Below are 12,010 nucleotides of genomic sequence, written 5' to 3' on the forward strand. Positions count from 1 at the left end.
CAACAATTGGGAAAGAAGGCAGACAAATGTGTCAAAACAAGAGTGAACAGAAAGGTTCATACAGGTAGTGACAAGGATGGCAAGAAGAAGGATGGTGAGAAATCTCAGGATAAGCATGGGGAGAAGGGTAAAACCAAAGATCCTTCTTCAAATCCTAAACACTCTTCGGGGTGGGGATACAACAAATTCTTCCTCTGCTTCTCAACTCACACACATTAAAAAGCCTTGGTGCTTTGTGTGTAAAAACAAAGGCCATAGGCCAGGGGATAAGTCCTGTCCAGGTAAACCCCCTGAGCCTACCACCACTAATACATCAAGCTCTAGTGCCCCTAGCAGTAGTGGTACTAGTGGTGGGACTGCTGGCAACAGTCAAACTAAGGGTGTAGTTGGGTTCACTTATGGGTCCATCATAGAAATTGGGGTAGTCAGTCCCAAGACAGTTTCTGTCACACCTAGTGGCATTGGCCTTGCCACACTGGCTGCTTGTCCCCTTACTATGGATAAGTAGAGGCAGACAGTTTCAATAAATGGTGTTGAGCCCCAGACCTACAGGGACACAGGTGCCAGTATCACTTTGGTGACTGAAAACCTTGTGGCTCCTGAACAACACATCATTGGACAACAGTATAAGAATATTGATGTTCATAACTCCAATAAGTTTCTTCCCTTAGCTATAGTTCAGCTTAGTTGGGGTGTGTGGGAGGCTGGCCTGGTTTGTAGTGAGTACCAAGGGGTACTTACACCTTGCACCAGGTCCAGGTATCCCTTATTAGTGTAGAAGAGGTGTTTAGCAGCTTTGGCTGATAGAAAAGGTAGCTTAGCAGAGCAGCTTAGGCTGTACTAGGAGAAATGCAAAACTCCCACTATACCACTGGTGTCAAATGCACAATATCATAAGAAAACACAATACACAGATATACTAAAAATAAAGGTACTTTATTTTTATGACAATATGCCAAAAGTATCTCAGTGAGTACCCTCAGTATGAGGATAGAAAATATACACAAGATATATGTACACAATACCAACATTATGCAGTAATAGCAATAAAACGAATGCAAGCAATGTACAGTCACAATAGATTGCAATGAGAGAACCTAGGTATAGGGGCAACACAAACCATATACTCTAGAAGTGGAATGCGAACCACGAATGGACCCCAAACCTATGTGACCTTGTAGAGGGTCGCTGGGACTGTAAGAAAACAGTGAGGGTTAGCAACATAGTCCACCCCAAGACCCTGAAAAGTGGGTGCAAAGTGCACCTAAGTTCCCCAGAGAGCACAGAAGTCGTGATAGGGAAATTCTGCAAGGAAGACCAACACCAGCAATGCAACAATGATGGATTTCCAGACGAGAGTACCTGTGGAACAAGGGGACCAAGTCCAAGAGTCACGATTAAGTCGGGAGTGGGCAGATGCCCAGGAAATGCCAGCTGTGGGTGCAAAGAAGCTGTCACTGGATGGTAGAAGCTGTGGATTCTGCAAGAACGAAGAGGACTAGGAACTTCCCCTTTGGTGGATGGATGTCCCACGTCGTGAAGAAGCTTGCAGAGGTGTTTCCGTGCAGAAAGACCGCAAACAAGCCTTGCTAGCTGCAAGGGTTGCAGTTAGGGTTTTTGGATGCTGCTTTGGCCCAGGAGGGACCAGGATGTCGCCAATTGTGTGAGGACACAGAGGGGGCATTCAGCAAGACAAAGAGCCCACTCAGAAGCAAGCAACACCCGCAGAAGTGCCGGAACAGGCACTACAAAGCAGAGTGAACCGGAGCTCACCCGAAGTCACAAAAGAAGGACCCATGACGCCGGAGGACAACTCAGGAGGTTGTGCACTGCAGGTTAGAGTGCCGGGGACCCAGCCTTGGCTATGCACAACGGAAATCCTGGAAGAGTGCACAGGAGATGGAGCAGCTGCAAATCACGCGGTACACAGCAATGCAGTCTAGCGTGGGGAGGCAAGGACTTACCTCCACCAAACTTGGACTGAAGAGTCACTGGACTGTGGGAGTCACTTGGACAGAGTTGCTGAGTTCCAGAGACCACGCTCGTCGTGCTGAGAGGGGACCCAGAGGACCTGTGATGCAGTCTTTTGGTGCCTGCGGTTGCAGGGGGAAGATTCCGTCGACCCACGGGAGATTTCTTCGGAGCTTCTTGTGCAGAGCGGAGGCAGACTACCCCCACAGCATGCACCACCAGGAAAACAGTCGAGAAGGCGGCAGGATCAGCGTTACAGAGTTGCAGTAGTCGTCTTCGCTACTTTGTTGCAGTTTTGCAGGCTTCCAGCTCGGTCAGCAGTCGATTCCTTGGCAGAAGGTGAAGAGAGAGATGCAGAGGAACTCTGATGAGCTCTTGCATTCGTTATCTAAGGAAATCCCAAAGCAGAGACCCTAAATAGCCAGAAAAGAGGGTTTGGCTACTTAGGAGAGAGGATAGGCTAGCAACACCTGAAGGAGCCTATCAGAAGGAGTCTCTGACGTCACCTGATGGCAGTGGCCACTCAGAGCAGTCCAGTGTGCCAGCAGCACCTCTGTTTCCAAGATGGCAGAGGTCTGGAGCACACTGGAGGAGCACTGGGCACCTCCCAGGGGAGGTACAGGTCAGGGGAGTGGTCACTCCCCTTTCCTTGGTCCAGTTTCGCGCCAGAGCAGGGCTAAGGGGTCCCTGAACCGGTGTAGACTGGCTTATGCAGAAATGGGCACCATGTGTGCCCATGAAAGCATTTCCAGAGGCTGGGGGAGGCTACTCCTCCCCTGCCTTCACACCATTTTCCAAAGGGAGAGGGTGTAACACCCTCTCTCAGAGGAAGTCCTTTGTTCTGCCATCCTGGGCCAGGCCTGGCTGGACCCCAGGAGGGCAGAAGCCTGTCTGAGGGATTGGCAGCAGCAGCAGCTGCAGTGAAACCCTGGGAAAGGCAGTTTGGCAGTACCAGGGTCTGTGCTACAGACCACTGGGATCATGGGATTTTGCCAACTATGCCAGGATGGCATAGAGGGGGCAATTCCATGATCATAGACATGTTACATGGCCATATTCGGAGTTACCATTGTGAAGCTACATATAGGAAGTGACCTACATGTAGTGCACGCGTATAATGGTGTCCCCGCACTCACAAAGTCCGGGGAATTGGCCCTGAACAATGTGGGGGCACCTTGGCTAGTGCCAGGGTGCCCTCACACTAAGTAACTTTGCACCTAACCTTTACCAGGTAAAGGTTAGACATATAGGTGACTTATAAGTTACTTAAGTGCAGTGTAAAATGGCTGTGAAATAACGTGGACGTTATTTCACTCAGGCTGCAGTGGCAGGCCTGTGTAAGAATTGTCAGAGCTCCCTATGGGTGGCAAAAGAAATGCTGCAGCCCATAGGGATCTCCTGGAACCCCAATACCCTGGGTACCTCAGTACCATATACTAGGGAATTATAAGGGTGTTCCAGTAAGCCAATGTAAATTGTTAAAATTAGTCACTAGCCTGTTAGTGACAATTTGAAAGAAATGAGAGAGCATAACCACTGAGGTTCTGATTAGCAGAGCCTCAGTGAGACAGTTAGTCACTACACAGGTAACACATTCAGGCACACTTATGAGCACTGGGGCCCTGGTGAACAGGGTCCCAGTGACACATACAACTAAAATAACATACATACAGTGAAAAATGGGGGGTAACATGCCAGGCAAGATGGTACTTTCCTACATACTGGAACACCCTTATAATCCCCTAGTATATGGTACTGAGGTACCCAGGGTATTGGGGTTCCAGGATATCCCTATGGGCTGCAGCATTTCTTTGGCACCCATAGGGAGCTCTGACAATTCTTACACAGGCCTGCCACTGCAGCCTGAGAGAAATAATGCACACATTATTTCACAGCCATTTTCACTGCACTTAAGTAACTTATAAGTCACCTATATGTCTAATCTTTACCTGGTAAAGGTTAGGTGCAAAGTTACTTAGTGTCTGGGCACCCTGGCACTAGCCAAGGTGCTCCCACATTGTTCAGGGCAAATTCCCCGGACTTTGTGAGTGCGGGGACACCATTACACGCGTGCACTACACATAGGTCACTACCTATGTGTAGCTTCACAATGGTAACTCCGAATATGGCCATGTAACATGTCTAAGATCATGGAATTGCCCCCTCTATGCCATCTTGGCATTATTGGCACAATCCCATGATCCCACGGGTCTGTAGCACAGACCCTGGTACTGCCAAACTGCCTTTTCAGGAGTTTCACTGCAGCTGCTGCTGCCAACCCCTCAGACAGGTTTCTGCCCTCCTGGGGTCCAGCCAGGCTTGGCCCAGGATGGCAGAACAAAGGACTTCCTCAGAGAGAGGGTGTTACACCCTCTCCCTTTGGAAAAAGGTGTTAAGGCAGGGGAGGAGTAGCCTCCCCCAGCCTCTGGAAATGCTTTCATGGGCACAGATGGTGCTCATTTCTGCATAAGCCAGTCTACACCGGTTCAGGGACCCCTCAGCCCTGCTCTGGCGCGAAACTGGACACGGGAAAGGGGAGTGACCACTCCCCTGACCTGCAGCTCCCCTGGGAGGTGCCCAGAGCTCCTTCAGTGTGCTCCAGACCTCTGCCATCTTGGAAACAGAGGTGCTGCTGGCACACTGGACTGCTCTGAGTGGCCAGGGCCAGCAGGTGACATCAGAGACTCCTTCAGATAGGCTCCTTCAGGTGTTGCTAGTCTATCCTCTCTCCTAAGTAGCCAACCCCTCTTTTCTGGCTATTTAGGGTCTCTGCTTTGGGGAATTCCTTAGATAACGAATGCAAGAGCTCATCAGAGTTCCTCTGCATCTCTCTCTTCACCTTCTGCCAAGGAATCGACTGCTGACCGCGCTGGAAGCCTGCAAAACTGCAACAAAGTAGTAAAGACGACTACTGCGACCTTGTAACGCTGATCCTGCCGCCTTCTCGACTGTTTTCCTGGTGGTGCATGCTGTGGGGGTAGTCTGTCTCCTCTCTGCACTAGAAGCTCCGAAGAAATCTCCTGTGGGTCGACAGAATCGTCCCCCTGCAACCGCAGGCACCAAAAGAACTGCATCACCGGTCCCCTGGGTCTCCTCTCAGAACGACGAGCGAGGTCCCTTGAATCCAGCAACTGTGTCCAAGTGACTCCCACAGTCCAGTGACTCTTCCGTCCAAGTTTGGTGGAGGTAAGTCCTTGCCTCCCCACGCCAGTCTGCATTGCTGGGAACCGTGACTTTTGCAGCTACTCCGGCCTCTGTGCACTTCCGGCAGAAATCCTTTATGCACATCCAAGCCTGGGTCCACAGCACTCTAACCTGCACTGCACGACTTTCTAAGTTGTCCTCCGGTGGCGTGGGACTCCTTTGTGCAACTTCAGGTGAGCACCGTTTAACTCTTCTTCGTAGTGGCTGTTCCAGCACTTCTGCAGGTGCTGCCTGCTTCTGAGAGGGCTTTTTGTCTTGCTCGACGCCCCCTCTGTCCCCAGACGCAATTGGCGACATCCTGGTCCCTCCTGGGCCACAGCAGCATCCAAAAATCCTAACCGCACGATTTGCAGCTAGCAAGGCTTGTTGGCGGTCTTTTGGCGGGAAAATACTACTGCACGACTCTCCACGGCGTGGGGGATCCATCCTCCAAAGGGGAAGTCTCTAGCCCTTGTCGTTCTTGCAGATTCCTCAGCTGCTACTGTCCAGTAGCAGCTTCTTTGCACCCTCAGCTGGCATTTCCTGGGCATCTGCCCATCTCCGACTTGCTTGTGACTTTTCGACTGGTCCCCTTGTTCCACAGGTACCCTCGACTGGAAATCCATCGTTGTTGCATTGCTGTTTTGTGTCTTTCCTGCAGAATTCCCCTATCACAACTTCTATGTCCTTTGGGGAACTTTAGTGCACTTTGCACTCACTTTTCAGGGTCTTGGGGTGGGCTATTTTTCTAACCCTTACTATTTTCTAATAGTCCCAGCGACCCTCTACAAGGTCACATAGGTTTGGGGTCCATTCGTGGTTCGCTTTCCACTTTTGGAGTAAATGGTTTGTGTTGCCCCATCCCTATGTGTCCCCATTGCATCCTATTGTAACTATACATTGTTTGCACTGTTTTCTAAGACTATACTGCATATTTTTGGTATTGTGTACATATATCTTGTGTATATTTGCTATCCTCATACTGAGGGTACACTCTGAGATACTTTGGCATATTGTCATAAAAATAAAGTACCTTTATTTTTAGTATATCTGTGTATTGTGTTTTCTTATGATATTGTGCAAGTGATACTAGTGGTACTGTAGGAGCTTCACTCGTCTCCTAGTTCAGCCTAAGCTGCTCTGCTAAGCTACCATTATCTATCAGCCTAAGCTGCTAGACACCCTATACACTAATAAGGGATACCTGGGCCTGGTGCAAGGTGTAAGTACCCCTTGGTACTCACTGCAAGCCAGTCCAGCCTCCTACATGCACTCTTCCAGGACTTCCTTTGTGCACAGCCAAGCCTGGGTCCCCGACACTCTAACCTGCAGTGCACAACCTCCTGAGTTTTCCTCCGGCGTCCTGGGACATTCTTTTGTGACTTCGGGTGAGCTTCGGTTCACTCTTCTTCGTAGTGCCTGTCCCTTCACTTCTGCGGGTGCTGCTTGCTTCTGAGTGGGCTCTTTGTCTTGCTGGACGCCCCCTCTGTCTCCTCAAGCAATTGGCGACATCCTGGTCCCACCTGGGCCACAGCAGCATCCAAAAACCCTAACCGCGACCCTTGCAGCTAGCAAGGCTTGTTTGCAGTCTTTCTGCACGGGAACACCTCTGCAAGCTTCTTCACGATGTGGGACATCCATCCTCCAAAGGGGAAGTTCCTAGTCCTCTTTGTTCTTGAAGAATCCACAGCTTCTACCATCCGGTGGCAGCTTCTTTGCAACCTCAGCTGGCATTTCTTGGGCATCTGCCCACTCCCGACTTGAGTGTGACTTTTGGACTTGGTCCCCTTGTTCCACAGGTACTCTCGTCTGGAAATCCATTGTTGTTGCATTGCTAGTGTTGGTCTTCCTTGCAGAATTCCCCTATCACGACTTCTGTGCTCTCTGTGGAACTTAGGTGCACTTTACACCTACTTTTCAAGGTCTTGGGGTGGGCTATTTTTCTAACCCTCAATGTTTTCTTACAGTCCCAGAGACCCTCTACAAGCTCACATACGTTTGGGGTCCATTCGTGGTTCACATTCCACTTCTAGAGTATATGGTTTGTGTTGCCCCTATACTTATGTGCTCTCATTGCAATCTATTGTGACTATACATTGCTTGCATTGCTTTCTATTGCTATTACTGCATAATTTTGGTATTGTGTACATATATCTTGTGTATATTTGATATCCTCATACTGAGGGTACTCACTGAGATACTTTTGGCATATTGTCATAAAAATAAAGTACCTTTATTTTTAGTATATCTGTGTATTGTGTTTTCTTATGATATTGTGCATAGGACACTAGTGGTATTGTGGGAGCTTTGCATGTCTCCTAGTTCAGCCTAAGCTGCTCTGCTAAGCTACCCTTTTCTATCAGCCAAAGCTGCTAGACACCTCTTCTACACTAATAAGGGATACCTGGACCTGGTGCAGAGTGTAAGTACCCTTTGGTACTCGCTACAAACCAGGCCAGCCTCCTACATTGGTTGTGCAGCGGTGGGATAAGTACTTGCAACTACTTACCACTTTGTCATTTTGTACTTTTCATAAGAGAATAATATACAAAACAAGTTCAGTGTATGTACACCTAACCAAAAGGTTTTGCTTTTCTCCTCTTACTCTATTGCTAAGTGCTGAAAAGTACCTCTAAACTTTCAAAAAGTTTCTTATAAGTTGAAAAGGTTTTTTTTCTGTTCTTTAGAAAGTTCTAAAACTTTTTCTTTCTTTTTCTGTCCGTTAAACCTTTTCTCTCATGTCTGGTACAGGTCAAGCTCTGGATCTGGCCAGCACAGCTTATGACCACCTTAACTGGAAAGGTGTAAGGAGTCTCTGCATTGATAGAGGTTTAGGGGTAGGGAAGAATCCCTCTAGAGAATTGTTAGTTAATATGCTAATTGAAAATGATAAGACCATAGCTGGCACATCTGGTGAGAGATTAGCTGATGGTTCAAACTCGGATTCTGGGGTAGCCCCAGCAAGAGTGTTAGAAGGGAACCTTCCCAACCTGCCCCTTAGCAGGCCACCTAGCAGGGCTGGTACTGATGTGAGCTCTCATCACAGTAGGGATGTCACTCCTTTAGGCCAGGTTGTTAGAGTGCCATCTGTTAAGGACAGGTCTCCCTCTGTTCATTCACACCATTCTTCTGTGTCTAAGCATGCCCAACCCACCCACCCTGATGACAGAGTGTTAGAAAGGGAACTCAATAGTTTGAGATTGGAAGAGTCCAGGCTGAAGCTTAAAAAGCAACAGCTGGATCTAGACAGGGAAGCATTTGACTTAGAAAAAGAAAGACAGAGGTTGGGGTTTGGACCCCATGGTGGCAGCAGCAGTATTGCAGATAGTAATCCTTTAAAAGAGCATGATTCTAGGAATCTGCACAAGATAGATCCCCCTTACAAGGAGGGGGATGACATTAACAAGTGGTTTGCTGCACTTGAGAAGGCCTGTGTTGTACAGGGGGTCCCTCAAAGGCAGTGGGCTGCTATCCTATGGCTATCATTCAGTGGAAAGGGTAGGGATAGGCTCCTTACTGTGAAGGAAAGTGATGCCAATAATTTTTCAGTTCTTAAGAATGCACTCCTAGATGGTTATGGCTTAACCACTGAACAGTACAGGATCAAGTTCAGAGAAACCAAAAAGGAGTCTTCACAAGACTGGGTAGACTTTGTTGACCATTCAGTGAAGGTCTTGGGGGGGTGGTTACATGGCAGTAAAGTTTCTGACTATGAAAGCCTGTATAACTTAATCCTGAGAGAGCATATTCTTAATAACTGTGTGTCTGATTTGTTGCACCAATATCTAGTGGACTCAGATCTGACCTCTCCCCAACAATTGGGAAAGAAGGCAGACAAATGTGTCAAAACAAGAGTGAACAGAAAGGTTCATACAGGTAGTGACAAGGATGGCAAGAAGAAGGATGGTGAGAAATCTCAGGATAAGCATGGGGAGAAGGGTAAAACCAAAGATCCTTCTTCAAATCCTAAACACTCTTCGGGGTGGGGATACAACAAATTCTTCCTCTGCTTCTCAACTCACACACATTAAAAAGCCTTGGTGCTTTGTGTGTAAAAACAAAGGCCATAGGCCAGGGGATAAGTCCTGTCCAGGTAAACCCCCTGAGCCTACCACCACTAATACATCAAGCTCTAGTGCCCCTAGCAGTAGTGGTACTAGTGGTGGGACTGCTGGCAACAGTCAAACTAAGGGTGTAGTTGGGTTCACTTATGGGTCCATCATAGAAATTGGGGTAGTCAGTCCCAAGACAGTTTCTGTCACACCTAGTGGCATTGGCCTTGCCACACTGGCTGCTTGTCCCCTTACTATGGATAAGTAGAGGCAGACAGTTTCAATAAATGGTGTTGAGCCCCAGACCTACAGGGACACAGGTGCCAGTATCACTTTGGTGACTGAAAACCTTGTGGCTCCTGAACAACACATCATTGGACAACAGTATAAGAATATTGATGTTCATAACTCCAATAAGTTTCTTCCCTTAGCTATAGTTCAGCTTAGTTGGGGTGTGTGGGAGGCTGGCCTGGTTTGTAGTGAGTACCAAGGGGTACTTACACCTTGCACCAGGTCCAGGTATCCCTTATTAGTGTAGAAGAGGTGTTTAGCAGCTTTGGCTGATAGAAAAGGTAGCTTAGCAGAGCAGCTTAGGCTGTACTAGGAGAAATGCAAAACTCCCACTATACCACTGGTGTCAAATGCACAATATCATAAGAAAACACAATACACAGATATACTAAAAATAAAGGTACTTTATTTTTATGACAATATGCCAAAAGTATCTCAGTGAGTACCCTCAGTATGAGGATAGAAAATATACACAAGATATATGTACACAATACCAACATTATGCAGTAATAGCAATAAAACGAATGCAAGCAATGTACAGTCACAATAGATTGCAATGAGAGAACCTAGGTATAGGGGCAACACAAACCATATACTCTAGAAGTGGAATGCGAACCACGAATGGACCCCAAACCTATGTGACCTTGTAGAGGGTCGCTGGGACTGTAAGAAAACAGTGAGGGTTAGCAACATAGTCCACCCCAAGACCCTGAAAAGTGGGTGCAAAGTGCACCTAAGTTCCCCAGAGAGCACAGAAGTCGTGATAGGGAAATTCTGCAAGGAAGACCAACACCAGCAATGCAACAATGATGGATTTCCAGACGAGAGTACCTGTGGAACAAGGGGACCAAGTCCAAGAGTCACGATTAAGTCGGGAGTGGGCAGATGCCCAGGAAATGCCAGCTGTGGGTGCAAAGAAGCTGTCACTGGATGGTAGAAGCTGTGGATTCTGCAAGAACGAAGAGGACTAGGAACTTCCCCTTTGGTGGATGGATGTCCCACGTCGTGAAGAAGCTTGCAGAGGTGTTTCCGTGCAGAAAGACCGCAAACAAGCCTTGCTAGCTGCAAGGGTTGCAGTTAGGGTTTTTGGATGCTGCTTTGGCCCAGGAGGGACCAGGATGTCGCCAATTGTGTGAGGACACAGAGGGGGCATTCAGCAAGACAAAGAGCCCACTCAGAAGCAAGCAACACCCGCAGAAGTGCCGGAACAGGCACTACAAAGCAGAGTGAACCGGAGCTCACCCGAAGTCACAAAAGAAGGACCCATGACGCCGGAGGACAACTCAGGAGGTTGTGCACTGCAGGTTAGAGTGCCGGGGACCCAGCCTTGGCTATGCACAACGGAAATCCTGGAAGAGTGCACAGGAGATGGAGCAGCTGCAAATCACGCGGTACACAGCAATGCAGTCTAGCGTGGGGAGGCAAGGACTTACCTCCACCAAACTTGGACTGAAGAGTCACTGGACTGTGGGAGTCACTTGGACAGAGTTGCTGAGTTCCAGAGACCACGCTCGTCGTGCTGAGAGGGGACCCAGAGGACCTGTGATGCAGTCTTTTGGTGCCTGCGGTTGCAGGGGGAAGATTCCGTCGACCCACGGGAGATTTCTTCGGAGCTTCTTGTGCAGAGCGGAGGCAGACTACCCCCACAGCATGCACCACCAGGAAAACAGTCGAGAAGGCGGCAGGATCAGCGTTACAGAGTTGCAGTAGTCGTCTTCGCTACTTTGTTGCAGTTTTGCAGGCTTCCAGCTCGGTCAGCAGTCGATTCCTTGGCAGAAGGTGAAGAGAGAGATGCAGAGGAACTCTGATGAGCTCTTGCATTCGTTATCTAAGGAAATCCCAAAGCAGAGACCCTAAATAGCCAGAAAAGAGGGTTTGGCTACTTAGGAGAGAGGATAGGCTAGCAACACCTGAAGGAGCCTATCAGAAGGAGTCTCTGACGTCACCTGATGGCAGTGGCCACTCAGAGCAGTCCAGTGTGCCAGCAGCACCTCTGTTTCCAAGATGGCAGAGGTCTGGAGCACACTGGAGGAGCACTGGGCACCTCCCAGGGGAGGTACAGGTCAGGGGAGTGGTCACTCCCCTTTCCTTGGTCCAGTTTCGCGCCAGAGCAGGGCTAAGGGGTCCCTGAACCGGTGTAGACTGGCTTATGCAGAAATGGGCACCATGTGTGCCCATGAAAGCATTTCCAGAGGCTGGGGGAGGCTACTCCTCCCCTGCCTTCACACCATTTTCCAAAGGGAGAGGGTGTAACACCCTCTCTCAGAGGAAGTCCTTTGTTCTGCCATCCTGGGCCAGGCCTGGCTGGACCCCAGGAGGGCAGAAGCCTGTCTGAGGGATTGGCAGCAGCAGCAGCTGCAGTGAAACCCTGGGAAAGGCAGTTTGGCAGTACCAGGGTCTGTGCTACAGACCACTGGGATCATGGGATTTTGCCAACTATGCCAGGATGGCATAGAGGGGGCAATTCCATGATCATAGACATGTTACATGGCCATATTCGGAGTTACCATTGT

This window comes from Pleurodeles waltl, chromosome 3_1 (assembly GCF_031143425.1).
Source record: "Pleurodeles waltl isolate 20211129_DDA chromosome 3_1, aPleWal1.hap1.20221129, whole genome shotgun sequence".
NCBI lineage: Eukaryota > Metazoa > Chordata > Amphibia > Caudata > Salamandridae > Pleurodeles > Pleurodeles waltl.